Source organism: Trachypithecus francoisi, unplaced genomic scaffold (assembly GCF_009764315.1).
Source record: "Trachypithecus francoisi isolate TF-2019V2 unplaced genomic scaffold, Tfra_2.0 Contig01002, whole genome shotgun sequence".
Classification (NCBI taxonomy): Eukaryota; Metazoa; Chordata; class Mammalia; order Primates; family Cercopithecidae; genus Trachypithecus; species Trachypithecus francoisi.
Window position 1 is genome coordinate 7,501 of NW_022681062.1, and position 7,410 is coordinate 14,910.

At 44.3% G+C, this 7,410-nt stretch overlaps 1 pseudogene; it reads right to left on the reverse strand.

Moving 5' to 3' along the window:
• Positions 1–5,640: 5,640 nt before the first annotated feature.
• Positions 5,641–7,141, reverse strand: LOC117090371 (annotated as a pseudogene).
• Positions 7,142–7,410: the final 269 nt, after the last annotated feature.

Below are 7,410 nucleotides of genomic sequence, written 5' to 3' on the forward strand. Positions count from 1 at the left end.
GGCGCAGTGTCGCGCGATGGGGCGGCGCAGGCGCAGAGTCTCGCGCCGACGCGGGGGCAGAGTCGCGGGCGACGCGGCGCAGGCCGGCGCAGGCGCAGTGGCAGGCCGGGGCCGCGCAGGCGCAGAGTCGCGCGCCGGGCGGTGCAGGGACAGAGTTGCAAGCCTGCGCAGGCGTAGAGTGGCAAGCCGGCGTGGCGCCGGCCGGCGCAGAGTGACAGGCCAGGCCGGCGCAGGCGCAGAATCGCAGGCTGGTGCGGCGCAGGCCCAGAGTCGCTCGACCGCCCGCTGGGTGGGGGGCGGTTGTCGTGTCGCAGGCGCAGAGAGGCATGCAGTGTAGGCCTGACAGGGCACGGTGCAGGCGCAGAGACGTACGCTGCCGGGGGATCCGCGCAGAGCCGGGCGGAATATTAGCAGTCTGAAAAGCCAGGCTTGGGTGCGCCCTGCTTGCAGCCGCGCACTGCAGGGCCCTCTTGCTCATGGTGCTGTGCCAGTGCGCCCCCTGCTGACGACTAGAGCAACTGCAGGGCCCTCTTGCTTACAGTTGTGGCCGGCGTCCCCTGTTAGCGCGGGGGCACTGCAGGGCCCTCTTGCTGGCAGTATAGTGGCGGCTCGCCGCCTGCTGGCAGTTGGGGATATTGCAGGGCTCTCTGGGTCACAGTGTAGTAGCAGCGCTCCCGATACTGGCAGCTGGGGACACTGCCCGGCCCTCTTGCTCCAAGTCAGGTGGCGGCTGGCTCCCCAGCTGGCAGCTGGGGACACTGCCGGGCCCTCTTGCTTACCTTGTAATGGGGCACACCCCCTTCTGGCCGCTGGGGTCACTACAGGATCCTCTTGCTCACAGTGGAGTGGCAGCACGCCCCCTGCTGCCAACCAGGACACTGCAGGGTCCTCTTGCTCATGGTGTGGTGCCCGTGCGCCACCTGCTGGCAGCTAAGGACACTGCAGGATCCTCTTGCTCACAGTATAGTCGTAGTACGCCCTCTGCTGGAAGCTGGGGACACTGCCGGGCCCTCTTGCTGGCAGTGTCGTGGCAGCACAACACCTGCAGGCAGATGGGGACTGTGCAGGGCCCTCTTGCTCCAGGTGTGACGGCTGGCGCCCCCTAAAGGCCGCCTTCTGCACCACTTAAAGTCGGAGCGCCAGTTATTAAGCGCCATCAGTTCTGAAAATTGATGTCCCAGTTCTTGTCTAACTTGGAAGAAAGATTTTCACCAAGAGGCAATACTAAGATGGCAGATAACTTCATTCAAAAAAATACAGTGTGAAGAGCTTATTGTACAAAAATAGGAGTAGGTTGATCGTGCAGGAAAGCAGCCTAAGAGTCCTGTGCAGGGAATTTTATTTTGGACTTCTTCACATTCCTGCCTTTGTCTCGAGTCTCTGCCTGTTTTCTTTGTCTGCTTTTCCTGCTGCTGCCTTAGGTCCCCAACTTGCCCCACTTAGGCTTGTGGGACCTCCTTACTGTTGGTTAAGGCACATGTGTGGTCATTGATCTGAATCCACTCTGGCACCGGGCTCCTTCTCGCCATCCCAGGCAGGCTGACAGTGGTCACATTTGTACCTACTGCGTCTATCTCTTTTCAGTGTGCTTCTCTGCCCTAATCTGTACTTATGGTGCCAGGTTTCTTTTAAGAATGTCCCCTTTGTCCTTATCAGCATGTAGCTAGCAATATTGTGACATTATTACTGCAGACTGAATGATGACTGGGGCATCTTAAGAGGATTTCTAGGGTGTTTCTTTCTGCATAGGTACCTCTTCTCCCTCCTACCCACAATTCACAAGTGCCCATCCACTCCAGCATTACAGATGCCACTAAATGGGAATTTTTCGTGGTCCCTCCAGGTGAGCCTTCCCAGACTTTCCCTTTTTCAGGAGCTCCCCCTCCTCTTCATGTCTAGCCATCTATCTGCTGTAACAGAGCCCACTACCCTGTGTCTTTCCCAAAAATAGTGAGGGAACGATTATTGGAAACCATAGGAAATGATATGCATGTAGATGAAAACTTTACAACTTACACAAATAATCACTCAAAATCACCCTTACACTAAAAATGCAAAACTATACAATTTCTAGAAGAAACTGTGGAAGAAAAGCTATGTGCCTTTGGGTTTGGTAATGAATTTTAACAAATGACACACAAGGTTGATGTACACAGAAGAAATGACAATGTGGATTTCTTAATATTGACAGTTTATGCTCTGGAAAAGACCTTGTTAAGGGAACAAAAAGACAAGCCACATATTGAAAAAAAATTTTGAAAAATACAGATCTGAGAAAGAATCTGTATTCAAAATATATACAAAATTCTTGAAACTAAACAATAAGTTAAACAGCTCAATTAAAACTGCACACAGTTCTGAACAGACACCTCACCAAAGACGATCTACAGATGGCAAGTAAACATACAAAAAGATGCCCTACATACTAGAGAACTGAAAACCACAATGAGATAGCACAGCTGGTCTGTATCTGTTAGAACTGCTAAACTCTAAAAAAATGACAAATTGCTGGAGGAAAAACAAGAACTCTGTTCATTGCTGGTGGAAGACAGTGTGTAAGACCAGAATATGCCACCCCAAAATATGTACCTTTGGCATAAGAACTATTCTGAGCTGATTACTCTGAAAAAATGCTAAAAAAGGAAGTTCTGAAAATAGAGTAGAAGTTACCCTTGTGTAAGGAAAATTTACATCTATAAACGAAATCCCCATTTAAAAGATCTCTCTCTCTCTCTCTCTCTCTCTCTCTCTCTCTCTCTCTCTCCACCAACCAAGAAGAGAAGGATGACTAAATCACTAAAGAGTCTTGTCAACAGAGAACGCATGGAGTTAAGTCTGTATAAGAAAACTTACCCTTGTCTACTGTGCTTTTGCTTGTTACCTCCCCACTACTGAGCCTCAACTCTTCTTTCTTTAAGTTCAAGATAGCATTTACACTTGAATTGAAAGCCACCTGTTGGGGATTTACTCATTTTTCCCTGAATATCTCCCATGTATCCATAAGGTATACATGTTTTTAAACTTGTCTACTTTTTCCTCATTGTAATCTGTAATTTGTTACAGAGGGTCCCATCTAAGAATTCCATAAAGGTAGAGCGAAAATTATTTTTCCTCCCCTATTACAAGTTGGGCAGTTTTTCCCAAAGCTAAACAAGTCTCACCTTACAATCCAAAAATCACATTCATAAGTATTTTGACAGCTAATTTGATATTATTTCCAAACAAAAGCTACCATGCAATTATGTACAGAAGCCCTATTCATAATGACCAAAGGAAAAAAAGGAATCAAAAAGTCTTACAACAGATGACTGTGTGGGAACCCACTCAGACATCAAGAGTTGTCACAGGGGCCGGGCGCGGTGGCTCACGCCTGTAATCCCAGCACTTTGGGAGGCCGAGGCAGGTGGATCACGAGGTCAGGAGATTGAGACCATACTGGCTAACATGGTGAAACCTCATCTCTACTAAAAAAAAAAATGATAAAAAGTAGCCAGGTGTGGTGGTGAGCACTTGTAGTCCCAGGTACTCGGGAAGCTGAGGCAGGAGAATGCCATACACCTGGGAGGTGGAGCCTGCAGTGAGCCAAGATCACACCACTGCATTCCTGCCTGGGTAACAGAGCAAGACTCTGTCTCAAAAAAAAAAAAAAAAGGAGTTGTTATAAAGATTATTTAAATGAAAACATTTGAGATACCAAAGATAAAGAAAGAAATCTTACCAGAACTTACTTTATCTAATTAAAGCAGAGCTCCCAGAAAATACAGCTGCCATTAACCCCATCCAAGGAGTTTCTTTCTAAGTCAGCTGCCAGGAAGACAGCCTACACATTCCCATTAGCACTGATAATTGAAAATGAAATCCTAAGCTCCCAAATGACTGAACAGACCCACTCTTGGCTGAGGGGATCCCAGAGTGACTTTCAAAACTGAGTTCTCGGATTTACAGAGGGTCCCATCTTAGAATTCCATGAAGGTAGAGAGAAAATTATTTTTCCTCCCCTATTACAAGTTGGACAGGATAGGATGACAGGGGTCAGATACACCTTGTTATATCCCCTCCTTTGCTAACCATGATGAGGCTTTCTTCCCTAAGGATTTAACAGAAACAAGCCTTTCAAAAGACTCCACCACTGATTTCAACCAACTGCCTGAAGCTGCCTCTCCTCTTTTGCCTAATAAGAGACCACCCATGATGGAGAGGTTCTGGACAGCATACACAGGATGCACAGAGCGAATTTTCATATCCTCTGCTTCACCTTTTAATGTCAGAGGGCTGAAAACTCCACCCTGGGATCATGCTAACACTGCCATTTTTTTGTACATTGGACCCATGAAGGAGCAAGAAACGCAATTGCGCATGCATGCATTTCTCCTTTCATAAATATGCATGACTCCTCCTAGAGCTTATTAAATATGTGTATTTGGCCATGCCACTCAGTATAAATTACTATTTGCTTTAGCTCTCCCTTAAAGTGTCTGTTTCTGACTTCTGGCTGGAGTTATGCTTCCTGGCCTGTCAGGACTATCCTGCAGGCTGCAACCCTTTACAGGAAATAAATCTCTCACTGGGTGCAGTGGCTCACGCCTGTAATCAAAGCACTTTGGGAAGCCGAGGCGGGTGGATCACCTGAGACCAAGAGATCGAGACCATCCTGGCCAACATGGTGAAACCCCGTCTCTACTAAAAAATACAAACATTACCTGGGCATGGTGGCGCATGCCTGTAGTACCAGCTACTAGGGAGGATGAGGCAGGATAATCGCTTGAACCTGGGAGGTGCAGCCTGCAGTGAGCCAAGATCACTCCACTGCACTCCAGCCTTGGCAACAAGAGTGAAACTCCAACTCAAAAAAACAAAAACATAATGAAATCTCTCCGAATTTATGAAGCTCATCATTCTTCATTTGACAGCATTAAAAAGTTCAAAAAGACCTTCCATACTCTCCCACGGAAGCCCTAGAAATCTTCATTTTGTTAATCATTTTGGATGCCTGAGAACTTGTAATCCAATGAGTAGAAATGTTGGTACCCCATTTATGGCTGTCATCCTGCCAGTTCTCAGGAGTTTGTATAAGTCTAAATCTGCAAGGGTCTCATCCCATAAGGACCCTTGTCTCTTTCTCTGTTGCCTTTGCCCACTGGCTCTGGCAACAGGAGTTTTTCTTTCTCCTTGGCTGTCTTTGGATATAGGGGCTCCCTCTTCTGTGCCACCTTAGGAAATGCCTTTTGCATGCATGGCTAAGTCATTAAAAAGCCTACAGTTTGAGTAACATTTTGAGTGAGTACTCTCTGAAGCTGGGTTGGAATCTCAGGCTTCTTTGTCTGGAAGGTAACTCTTGGGCTACAAGTTTCTTATCCTAGCTTTGGTTTTGAGGCCTCTGTGTTCTCCTCTTGGGTTGGAAGTTATTCCTGGCTTTTTGTTTCATGGTGTCTCTGTGATCTTGATCTTGCTCCTTTCATGGGAACGTCTCAGTTGACCAAACTCTCCCTTCTCAAACCTCTGCTGACTATAGATGTCCTTCTTCACATGGCAGCAACAAGGAGAAGTGCTGAGCCAAACGGGAAAAGCTCCTTATAAAAACATCAGATCATGAGAACTCACTCACTATCATGAGAACAGCATGGCAGTAACCACCACCATGATTCAATCACCTCCAACTGGGTCTCTCCCATGACATGTAGGAATTATAGGAACTACGATTCAAGATGAGATCTGAGTGGGGACACAGCCAAACCATAACTGTGCCCATCTACATTGGGTCAGGGTTATCTCAGTGTCTTCCAGAAACACCCTCACACATATGCCCAGAAATTGTGTTATACCAGCTATGTGTGTCTCTTAATCCAATCAAGTAGATGTCTAAAATTAACCATCAGAATATTTATGCCTGATTCATGGCTGAAATTTCAGGATCAAAGCTATGAAATCTCTATTTGTGTTTGTATGTCTATTAATGTGTGTTATGTATATGTGATATTTTCTTAATTCTGGATAGCGTTGCAAAATTCATTTATAAAATCCTTTAAAAGTGCTCTATTCTAACTTGGCTTGGAAAAGAATAAGCATTTATAAATAAATATTCACCAAACTCCTAGAAATACAGGAACTGATCAAATGTTTTTTAAGTTAACACGATTTGGATAAAACTTAGTTAAATAAGGTTAATATAATATTTTTGGTGTAATAAAACAACTACGTCTTCAAAGTTACCACTATTGAATATAAAACAAACATAAATTCCTATTCTGCTTGAGTTCTACTCCAATAAGCTAATATTATACTTACTAGAAACATAAAATCTTAAAGCTTATAAATTTGATTTTAATTAAGTTGTCATTCTTATGAAAAACATTATTTCTTCTTTATGGTGAGAAGATATACATATATTTGGAGTTAGCCAGCTGGACTCGGTTTAGATGATCCCAATTTTGTTGCAACATCCAAAGCATCATAATCAGGAGCCAGTCGAACATATGCCTTCTTCTCTTTATCAGGTCGAATCAGGATGTTGACTGTGGCCACATCCATGTCCCAGAGCTTCTTCACAGCCTGTTTGATCTGGTGCTTGTTGGCTTTAACATCCACAATGAACACAAGCATGTTGTTTTCTTTTATCTTCTTCATGGCCGACTCAGTGGTCAGCAGAAACTTGATGATAGCATAGTGGTGAAGCTTGTTTCTCCTGGGGATGATCTTCCAAGGATATTTGGGCTGCCTCCGGGGTCGCAGTGTCTTGGGCCACCTCAAGGTGAGTGACATGCGGATCTTCTTTTCTGTGTGTTGCTGTGGACACCTTTCAACACTGCCTTCTTGGCCTTTAAAGCTTTGGCTTTGGCTTTGGCTTTAGGAGGGGCAGGAACTTCCTTCTTCACTTTCGGTGCCATCTTGTGAAAAGCGAAAAACATTATTTCAAAAATAATTTGTTTACTGTAAATCTGCTTAATAGTAGTTTCCAAAATACTTTTGGTAATTTTTAACCTTAAAGTTAAGCTAAGTAAAAGATTTGCATTAAATATCTAGACCATTTATAAATAAGATACAATACTAAAACATTACATACTGAACATAAATAATTCAAGTTTATATACTTTTCGCTTCTTATTTTTACAGAGGGACTAAAGATATTTTGGACCATTAATAAACATGTCTTTGTCTACCACAATGAGAAATTGTACGATGAGGAAACACATTCCTGTAGATGTTGGGAGATGGTACACTCATACATTTTCTAACCTACTGTGGAATGCTAATATGTGACAGTTTATAACTGTTTACTTGTTAGGTTTCTCTGGCAAATAAAAGATTCCTAAGTATTAAAATTATAATCAATATGCATAAATAAAACTACTAGAAGCAATAGAATAACAAGAAACAACTCTATGCAAAGCACGCAAGAAAAGTAGGGCATGT